The following is a 10,561-nucleotide window of genomic DNA, read 5'->3' as shown; positions in this document are numbered from 1 at the left end:
TGCATTTGAAGAAAAATGTTTATTCTCTTTAAAATCCTATGTCAAAACATTTGTTGAACAGCCATAAAGACAAATAGCAACAACAATAATCAAACAATGTAATGTGTAATGAACACAGACTGCGGAACATTTATACACAGAGCTCTATGCTAGTGTGCACACCTGGAGGAAGTTTAATTGGTTTCTCTCCCACCATTTCAGCGGGGTCTTTTCTTCTTTGAACATAAATGTTCACTTCAGCCTTTACTGCTTCTCTTAACTGTACCATGGGATCAAACATAACCAAGACTGATGCTGCTGTCATTGGAAGTGTGCTGCTCTCCAAAGTTTTCTTCTTGGCTTTGGTTGGAGGTGGCGTTCTTCCATATTCTTTCTCCACTCCTGCACTACTCAGTGAACAACAACAAAAGTCCTTTCACATCGGTCAGGTCAGTGTCCCTTTCTCTTCAGACAGTACAGAGGTCATCAGATGATGCAGTTCAGGCTTCATACAAACAAACAAAGTTTACTGCAGCGAGGCTTTCTTTGTTTTATATGGCTCAACAAAACCTGAAACCCCAACTGGAGAAAATGGTTTTAACGACAGTGGTTATCAACTTCCTCTGATAAACCGGGGTTTGTGCTTCAGGCTCTGTACGTACTCACATAAACATGGGTATTTTGTGGGTTATGTGCGTCCTCTTCCACATGACTGGTATGGTTGTGGACCACTCCAGTCAGACACATGGTCAGCTGATGATAAAGAAAGGTGTGCACAATAAACATTTTTGTTCTGGTGATTTTTTTCAGTGCTGCTGTTAAGGTGACTGTTGCACATTAGAGATCTCAAACTTTAAACAGGATCAGTTTAAACATTAAATGTTACTATGCCATGTGGAAATCGCTTTAGTTAGCAGAGTTAGCAAAGTAGTTAGCAAACTAAAATTAATTTTACTGATTAAAGTTTTCTAGTAGCTTAGATTCCAGCAGTTTAAAGATTATTTAGCAACAGATTAGAATCATGTACAACATTTATACATTTTCTTCATCATGAAATTAGTACATGCATATTTAAAACATGCTGAAAATAAAAGATTCAGTAAAAACCAATTTCCTTGTTTATTCCCTTATATTTACATTTTCTGTTCTCGGTTTCATTCTGGTTTGTGTTATTCCATGATTCCCTGTTTATTCCCGCCTCCTCTTTCTTTCCTTGTCTGACTTAAGGCCCCAGTGTACCTGCCGCAATGGCTGCTTTGCTTGCTGCTGCAACCTTGTTTCACAGTCACTTGTATTTTTACACAAATCACAGGAAGCTGCTGCAGTATTCTCCTGAATAATAAGTGTTGCCACAAAAACAGTACCACACTTTTGGAAATTTCAAACAGTTCCACCGTCTCCCTCTGTACATCTGCATGTCTCTGAGCTTCTATACTGAAATATCATTCAAATGGCGATTAAAAACTGGCACAATCGAACACTTGTGTTTTGAACCCAGCTTCAGCTGGCCATGGCACAACATGCCAGGTTACAAAAAGAATCAAGAGGTACACGATCTGTTGAAGCACCACAAGACTGTTGTGCGTCAAAGAACAACCTGACTGTTCTTTCTAGTATAGTGCGTTTCCCAAATGCAATTTTAGTCTGAGTACCTTTAAGGGCTTTTGCTATCACTGCTATGCAGTTGATATTTTAAGCTGCTGATCCTGAATATGAAGTTGGTTGGCTGCCAGTGTAAAGAAGATAAAACACAAGTCCTTGTCTATGCCCCTGACACATGTATGCACCTGATGTAATGAAGGCCATTGGTCCATTTTTGTCTGTCAGGAACCTTGGGGTAACTCTTGACTCTGCATTCACTTTGGAGTGCTGCTACAAGCCTTCTGAGCAGCTACTTCTTTTATTTCTCAGGTTGTAAATTGGATCAACTTTTCCTTGCTGGCCTACCTGTGGGAAAACTTTTCCACAGATACTACAGATGTTCAAAAGCAGTCACAAAGCATTAAAATAAATGCAGGGGTCTAAGAGTATATAATATCTAAGAGTCACATGTGTGTGCATGTGCTGGGTTCATTTTGCCCATGCTGCCGGAGGAGAGGCTGAGAACTTGGTGCTAGAGCAATTTGTGGCGAGGCTGCCTGGAGACACGGTGCACTGACCCTTGTCTGTAGAGGCGGCTGTGACCCTTGCAGAGGATTATCTGGCAGTCAGGGCTGATTGGACAAAGAGAGCCATCCATCCAGCCAGAGGTGCAGGCTGCCCAAGCCTGTCCCGGCGGAAGAGCGCCCAGTGCCACCGGATTACTATCAAGTTCTCTCCTCTCTGCTCTCCTAGGGATCAGAAGCGTCGGGTGCCGGTCATGATGTATGCTGTGTGGCACACATGACCTCAGTTTGTATGACAGAGAAGACCGTTACAACACATTTTGGGTATGTTAAGTGCAAGGTGTAGTAATATGGCATCAACACCAGCATTCCTTCCCAGAAATCCTCCAAGGGGAGAGTGGTCACTGCACAGCAACAATGCTGGTTGTCCCATCAAAAAGTAGCACTGGGGAGGAGAGAGGCTGCTTCTCCAGGTATAGCATAGCATCTTCACGCGGCTAGAGGAGAACAAAAAAGAGCAAATTCTTCAAGATTTTAAATTAAAGTGCTGCTGTGCATCCAAACAGCTTAAGTCACAAAAAGCGATATCAAGAGTTTACAATGCTCCAACTGATTTACATAAATGTGAAATTTTTAAAAATGTATCAATTCTGAGCATGAATTTTCTCTATTTTTCAGCCTTTTCATTTTGTCTATTTGTGCTTTTTTCTTTTTTTTTAACAACTTTTTTTTTTTTTACGTCTGTTACAGATTCTAGTTTTTGAAGGCATTTTTTAAAATCCATTTTTACTGCTTCTTTATGTATCCCAACTGCAATGTGCTTTTGTTCTGCACTGCCTCACTGGAGTCGTTTTTGAATGACAAGTAAGAAAATTAATTAAGGAGTAATTTAATCCCTGCTGAATTGAACTTTGAAGCCACTCTTATTAAGTATGAAAAAGCAAAATAATAATAATACAAGTAAATGGAGTACAGTCACTGGTATTGCTTACAGCTGTTCTCACCTTGAGGATATGAAGGAGAGCCTCACTGACACTTCCCAGCCGCTTTGGTGGTGTAGTTGGTGAAGGAAAAAGAAATGGGAGTGCAGTGAAGAGAGTGACAGTAAAATCCACTGTGGAGAGAGAATTGTCTCTTAATGAAGTAATCTGAACATATCTGATACTTGGATACTTGGACAACACCTACGCCAGAATGCTGTTTATAGACTTCAGTTCAGCATTCAATACAATCCACCCCTCACAACTCATCAGGAAACTGACAGACCTGGGCATCAGTTCCCTCATCTGCAAATGGTTACTGGACTTCCTGACCAACCGCCCCCAACATGTCCGGCTGGATAACCACTGCTCATCTACCATCACAATGAACACCGGTGTATCACAAGGCTGTGTGATGAGCCCTTTCCTCTACTCCCTCTTCACCCACGACTGCAGACCTGCTGATGGTTCCAACACCATCATTAAGTTTGCAGATGACACCACGGTGATTGGCCTCATCAGTGACAACGATGAGGCCGCCTACAGGGAGGAGGTGGATCGTCTGGCTGAGTGGTGCGACAGAAACAACCTGCTGCTTAACACCGAGAAGACCAAGGAGCTCATAGTGGACTACAGGAGGAATGCTGACCCACATCCACCCATCCACATTAAGGGGACGGCTGTGGAGCGTGTGAGCAGCTTCAAGTTCCTGGGAGTCCACATCTCCAAGGATCTCACCTGGACAACCAACTGCTCCAAGCTGGTCAAGAAGGCTCACCAGCGCCTCTTCTTCTTGAGGACTCTGAGGAAGAACCACCTGTCCTCAGACATCCTGGTGAACTTCTATCGCTGCACCATCGAGAGCATCCTGACCAACTGTATAACAGTCTGGTACGGGAACTGCTCTGCCTCGGACCGGAAGGCGTTGCAGAGGGTCGTGAAAACTGCCCAGCGCATCGCCGGAGCACCACTTCCTGCCATAAAAGACCTCTACAGGAAGCGGTGTCTGAAAAGGGCTGGGAAAATCATCAAAGACCCCAGTCACCCATCGCATGGACTCTTCACCCTCCTGCCCTCTGGGAGGCGCCTACAGGAGCCTCCGGACTAAGACCACCAGGTACCGGAACAGCTTCTTCCCCACAGCTGTCAGACTCCTGAACTCTGCCTCCTGACATCTGACCCACGTTAAACTCATGGACTGGACATACACACATCCACAATGGACAACTGTACCCTCAAACACACAATAATAACATGGACTGAACCACCACTCACAACCACTAGCACTTTATATAGCCTCTGTAGAAACTATCTACACCCTCACTTATCTTAACTGCACTACTGTATAGCTCTGTGTAATAATCATTCTGTACATACGATAATCTTTAATCCTACAACTGTTTACAACTTGCATAGTTCCCATTTCTGTATAGCTGTATATCTCAGATTCTGTAAAGTTATTTATTTCATATTCTGTATAGTTTTTCATATTTATATCCTGTTCATAGCCTGTACATAGCTTGTACTCACTACAGCCTGTACATACTTATAGTTATAGAATAGTCACAACATACTTCATACCGTGTACATTATAACATACCATAATAGACCCATTTCTGTAATATACTCACATATCTATATTATTGCTAATATATATTGTAATATATCTATATCACTAAAGCACTTCTGGATGGATGCAAACTGCATTTCGTTGCCCTGTACCTGTGCATGTGCAATGACAATAAAGTTGAATTCTATTCTATTCTATTTAATGTATGAAAAGGCCACTTACCTCCACATACATCCAAGGGGAGAGGAGGTTTCAGGACCTTCTTCCAAATGCCATGGAACTGCACCTTCGAACAAAACTCTGCAATTGTAAGACATGGTGTAACTAGACTTCACAAAATCCAGATTTTTCTAATCAGTCATTTCTAGTAAGGTTGTATGGTTGTTTTTAAATTAACGTTTTGAGTATAATATTTATGAGAATTAATGTTTAGGTTAAATATGTTTGAGTAATGAACTGACCCTATATGTCCTGGTCATTTCCCTTTGTGTCATTTTCGTATAATGATCATGGATTTATGTTAATTGTTAGTTTGAACAGAATCAAATATTAAAACGAAAGTTTAAGATGCCCGTGAATAAATCTGTGTTGAAAATAAGGTAAAGGTTGTTTACTGTGTATATCGTACACATCAGTGTGGACAGTGATTATGACCAACTTGAGTTAATGCCAAACCACTATGATTTATGGAATAAACACTTAGAACGGGGTTCATTGCTGCAGCCATATTTTGGAAAGAGCTGTAAGAGGAGCCACAGTCAAACTGAGAGGTAGATAAGGGTGATGGTGGACTTACCAACAACATCATCTGGAGGTGCAGTTGATGGACCTATATCAGCCCTGGGTGCAGAGCATGATGCTGACTTGGATAATAGTGGTAAAGCCAGGGTAGTATTGTTTGACGTAGTTGGTACAGTGGAGGGTAGCGGCAATTTGGATTCTTTCTCTGAGGAAAAACAGAAGATGAACAGAATTTAATAACAGGAAATAGCTAGAAAGTTAAGGAAAATATTCAACACTGTGTAAATCTTGTAAGACACTCTGAACAGAAAACTGAGGGCAGGTGGTCTCTTTGAAGTTTTATATGTCCAAACGTCAGTATAGCAGACCAAAGTACACACCTGCATTTGAGTTGTCCTTGCTGAGGTCAACATTGCTCTCAAGAAGTATGGTATAGTCACTTGAACCACTTGCTTCGCCACTTAGATCACCTTCAGTCCCATTGTCTGTGTTGTCTGAGCCAAAAAGAGTTTTCCTGGGCCTGCCTCGTTGCGGCATGGAGCCCTGCCTCTTCCTTGGAGACTTCATATTTTGGAGTCGTTTGTACAGTTTGGTGTAGAATCTACACTGTAGATGGTCAGCTGTGGTAAAATAATATATATTTGTACATCCTTTTATTATCTCACTCAATTTTAGATATTATAGTGGGTAAAGAATGACTTACGTATGGCATGTGTGTGTTGGCATCACGTAACATGGGGTAATAGTCGACAATCTTCTGTGACATTGCTCTCATTTCGAGTTTGGAGGGTATCTTACTTCTTTCCCCATGGGACTAGCACAAAGGATTGCAACCATGCAACCATCCTTACAAGTCTGCAAAAGAGCTCCTTCGACATCTTACAGTCCTTTTCCTTTCCACTGTGGAGCAATGCAAAGTACTGACTGCGCACCATGTCCAACTCTGAATCTGTATAGACCACATCCTCTGGTGGGTCTGGCATTTTCATTTTTTTGTCAGCAGTGTAGGAAATGGGAGTGGAAGTGTGAGGCTGACATTGTGACACATCAAAGCCTGAGGGTTTACTCCCACTTCGATGGCAAGTGTTGGCATCTTGGTCAGTACTCTTAATATATAACAGTTGTGGGATATAAACAAAAATACACAATTAGGCAAATAAATGCTAGACAATATGGACAGTAAGCATCTTCTTAGTTGTATAATGTGTATTTACCTTTTGGCTGATGAAATCCCAAAACTTCTTTCTCCGGAAGAAATGTTCATGGTCCGGAAAAAGATCCTTTAGGTGATCCCGGGTAAAGCTTCTCTAAGCTTCCTCGTCAATATTCACAGCTGTAAAAGAGAAAAACAACTTTAAATGTGATATTTATTTCTCTTTTCCTGGGTGTGGCTTATTACATATTGAGGTAGTTTTTTGCCAATAAATATATTTTAGCAATAAGTAATAATCACAGGATAAGATGTCAAACTTTTACACAGTTTATGTGTTAACTGTGAGTTTTATAAAATATTTGGAAATGCAGTAAAACAATTTTTGGCTGTCTTCAAGAATGATGTTCCAAGTTTATTTTGGCAAAAACTACAGAAGAGGATTAGGGCCACTGGGGGGAAAAAGTCAGAATTTTGACTTTTTTCTCAGAATTCTGACTTTAATCTCAGAATTCTGAATTTAATCTCATAATTCTGACTTTTTTCTCATAATTCTGACTTTTTTCTTAGAATTCTGAGGTGGGCACCTGTAGGCATCCAGCTTCAGTGACAGCGATGTGTCCAGTTGTGCAGGTGGAGAACTAACTCATGAAATATGGTGGATATAAGTGATTATTTGCGCGGCCGAGGGGTCCCCGAAGATTTAATTAATGGAAGAGCAGAAGGTGAGTAAAAAAGTATTTGTACAGGGAAACAGTTATGGTTAGCTGTTAGCATGCTTGTTAGCTTATAATGTTATATAGGAATGAACATGTTTCACGATGTTACAGTATACTAGGTGAATTGACGTTTTAACTGTTGTTGATCGCAGGATCGTCCCAGATGTGTGTATATATATCTATATCTATATATATATATGTAAATATGTATATGTATATGTATATGTATATATACATATACATATACATATAGACAGAGAGAGAGAGAACAGTAAAATAAAAAGTGTTGGCTGAGGAGCGCTGCTGCGTTGAACTTTGACCTCAGAGTGATGTGACGTTTGTTCACACAGCCAGTGGAAATGCAGAAAGTCGCAAATCAGGCATATTGCTCACATAAACACAAAAATAGATAAATAAATAATGAGATAATCCTGATGTTGTGCCAAAGAGTGATTTCCAATGTTAATTTGTGTTCTATATGTAATACCTTTGCTTAAATGACTGGATGGACTGTGTCTCTGCGTTATTGTAGAAGAGCAGAGCAGAGCAGAGCAGAGAAGAGAAGAGAAGAGAAGAGAAGAGAATAAACCTTTATTATCCCACAAATGAGAAATTTGGGTGTTACACAGCTCTTATAGCAAGAGGAATGTAAAATAAAGAAGGAAGACACAAAGTAGTCCTACATACATAAGCAACCAAAATTCGTATGTACAAATAAAAATGTACAGAGATATGTACACAAAAGTCTACTGCTGATCAAGGTGCTCTGTGCTCGTACAGTCTTATGCAGAGTGCGTGGAGGTGTGGTGAATGATGGATGTTAGCTCAGACAACATCCTCTCCTCCCCAGTCTGCTCAGTAGACTTTAGCGGACTGTTCCAGGACAGAGTTGGCCCTCTTGACCAGTTTGTTTCCCTCTGTCCCTCTCTGCCATTCCACCACTCCAGCAGACCACAGCATAAAAGACAGCAGACGCCACCTCAGTGTCGTAGAACATCCTTAGAAGACGCACTACCCACATTATAACCAATCAAGTCCTGCCTTTTTTTTAAATATAGAAGAGGATTTACTATTTACTGAAAGGCTATGCCTTACTTTGCTTCTTTCATTATTGTGTTTCACCTTGCATAAAATATATAGCTTTTCTGATAACTGCAGTCAGTACTCTCCTACTGGCATTAGCGGTGACCTAAGAGGCTTAACCTTAATATCGCTTTGCAGTGTAAATGTTGCAGAAATGACTGTCGTTTCTTTCTTCTTGTGTGCAGATTAACTTTGATGTCATAGCGCTGATGGATGACGCAACTTTGGCAAACTACATTCCCTCCTGAGACCAAATTGCCCTCTTCAATTTCTGCAAAAGCAAGCAACCACTGTCAAAAAGAAAACTAGGACTTGTGCAAAAACTTCATGAGAAAATGAAAACCAAAACGAAAAGTCCAAAGTAGAACGCTTCGCATGCAGATGCAGGAATAAGACAGACAAAGAAGCAAAAAGCAACACGAAACATTGAGATAGGATGGATACAGAATGATGGAAACATAGCCAAACAGGTGAGAGTGAAGCAGGGAGGTGGCACTAGAAAAATTCAAATGACCACTGATGCTGGATTAAAAGATATTCTTCAGGAAGGAAAGAAACTTTTTTTTCCTGGTGGCATATCTCCTAAGGGATGTGAAACAGATTTTGAGTTTGAGGTTTGGGAGTTCAAACAGAACCACCTTACTGATGACACCCACCAGTCTATAGGCAATATGTATGAGGCAGCGAGGCTGACAATGTTACGCTTCTACGTTGCAACAAAACCAAAAGATCCTGAAGAAGATGCCAGTGAGACATCTGATGTGGTGTTTGTCTAGGAAAGCAGTGGCAGTGATATTAATCCATTGCAAGTGGGGGAAGTCAGGGGTAATTTTGATGAAGTCATTCCTGGTTCAGAAATTTCAGATGATCCAGAAATTACCTTTCGTCCAATTTTTGATGCTGAAGAAGATACAGAAGACACATCAGTCTATGAGGTTTTTCTAGTACCCCTCAGTCCACCTAATTCAGAGAACATAATAACAATCACCATACGTCATACTGACACTTTACATGACATGATTACTGCTTTCTCTGATGCAGAGATTTTGAGAAAAACACTGAATGTGAAGCGTATACTTCCAGACAACACTGAAGAACCAGACACTGGATGAGGAATACTAAGAGATGTACTCACATGCTTCTGGCATGCATTTTATGAGTGATGCACCCTTGGTACAACAGTTAAAGTGCCATTCATTTGCCATGATTTTCCTGCTGAAAAATGGAAGGCAGTTGGCCGAATACTCTTGAAAGGTTTCCAAGAATGTCAGTATTTTCTAAATAAACTTGCAATCCCTTTCCTGGAACATGTGCTTTTCAGTGGTGTTTACAGTGATCTTAAAGCACACTTTCTACAGTTTCTCAGCAGCCAAGAATGTGATGTTTTGATGGAAGCAGTAAATAATTTCTCTGAAGTTGACTTGGATGATCTTGTGGAAGTTCTTGACAGCTATGGCTGTAGAAAAAGAATCACTGCTGAGACTTTTCCTACAGTCCGTGATGAAATAGCGCACAAAGAGCTTGTCCAAAAAAACAATGTTTGTTATTGAGTGCTGGAGGGAGATCATTTATCCCCATATCTCCCTCAGTCCAGAGGCACTGACAAAGTTATTCTCTGAACTGCAACCAACTTCAAAAAAAGTGTGCCGGCTGCTGAAATTTGCTGTGGATTTGACACCACAACAAAAGGAAGAGAAAAATCATGTCAAAAGATTCATCAGAGAGCTGGATAACATTAAACTTTAAATTAAAAAGAAATTTATGCATTTCTGCACCGGATCTGATCTTATAGGAACAAACGGTATTTATGTGGAATTTCAAGATATGACAGAGTTTACAAGAAGACCAGTCGGACACACATGTGGGAATGTTCTTCAGCTAGCTAACAGCTATGAAAACTTTCCAGATTTTCGTTCTGAATTTAATGCAGTTCTTGACAGTAATGTCTGGGTGATGGACATTGTTTAGACTCTCAACAGCACTGCGCTACATTTGAACTGTTCATGCACACTAGAGCAGAACTGTAAAGCGATGTTAGGAATATGTATTTTTATGTATTTTGAACTTATACAAAATACTTCTATTTTACTTGGAGAGGTTTCTCATCTCTGTTAGAAGTCTAGTTTTGGCTGCAAATATTTAAGTTTCTTTTATCATTTTGACTTTACTCGATACAGTCACAAAACAAAACTAACGGGTACACTGTTTACTAGAGATGGACCGATCCGATATTA

General features: G+C 40.5%; 1 long non-coding RNA gene across 1 annotated transcript; it reads right to left on the bottom strand.

Moving 5' to 3' along the window:
• LOC120731874 lies at positions 1 to 4,938 on the bottom strand. Its single transcript, XR_005695433.1, has 3 exons — positions 4,857 to 4,938; positions 3,089 to 3,198; positions 1 to 2,581 (listed from the first exon to the last, which is right to left on the bottom strand). It is a non-coding gene; the product is annotated as an uncharacterized LOC120731874 (long non-coding RNA).
• Between the last annotated feature and the right edge of the window lie 5,623 nt (positions 4,939 to 10,561).

This window comes from Simochromis diagramma, unplaced genomic scaffold, assembly GCF_900408965.1.
Source record: "Simochromis diagramma unplaced genomic scaffold, fSimDia1.1 OVJJ01000352.1, whole genome shotgun sequence".
NCBI lineage: Eukaryota > Metazoa > Chordata > Actinopteri > Cichliformes > Cichlidae > Simochromis > Simochromis diagramma.
The sequence above is the reverse complement of the archived record's forward strand: the minus strand, read 5'-3'. Positions and strand labels throughout refer to the sequence as shown.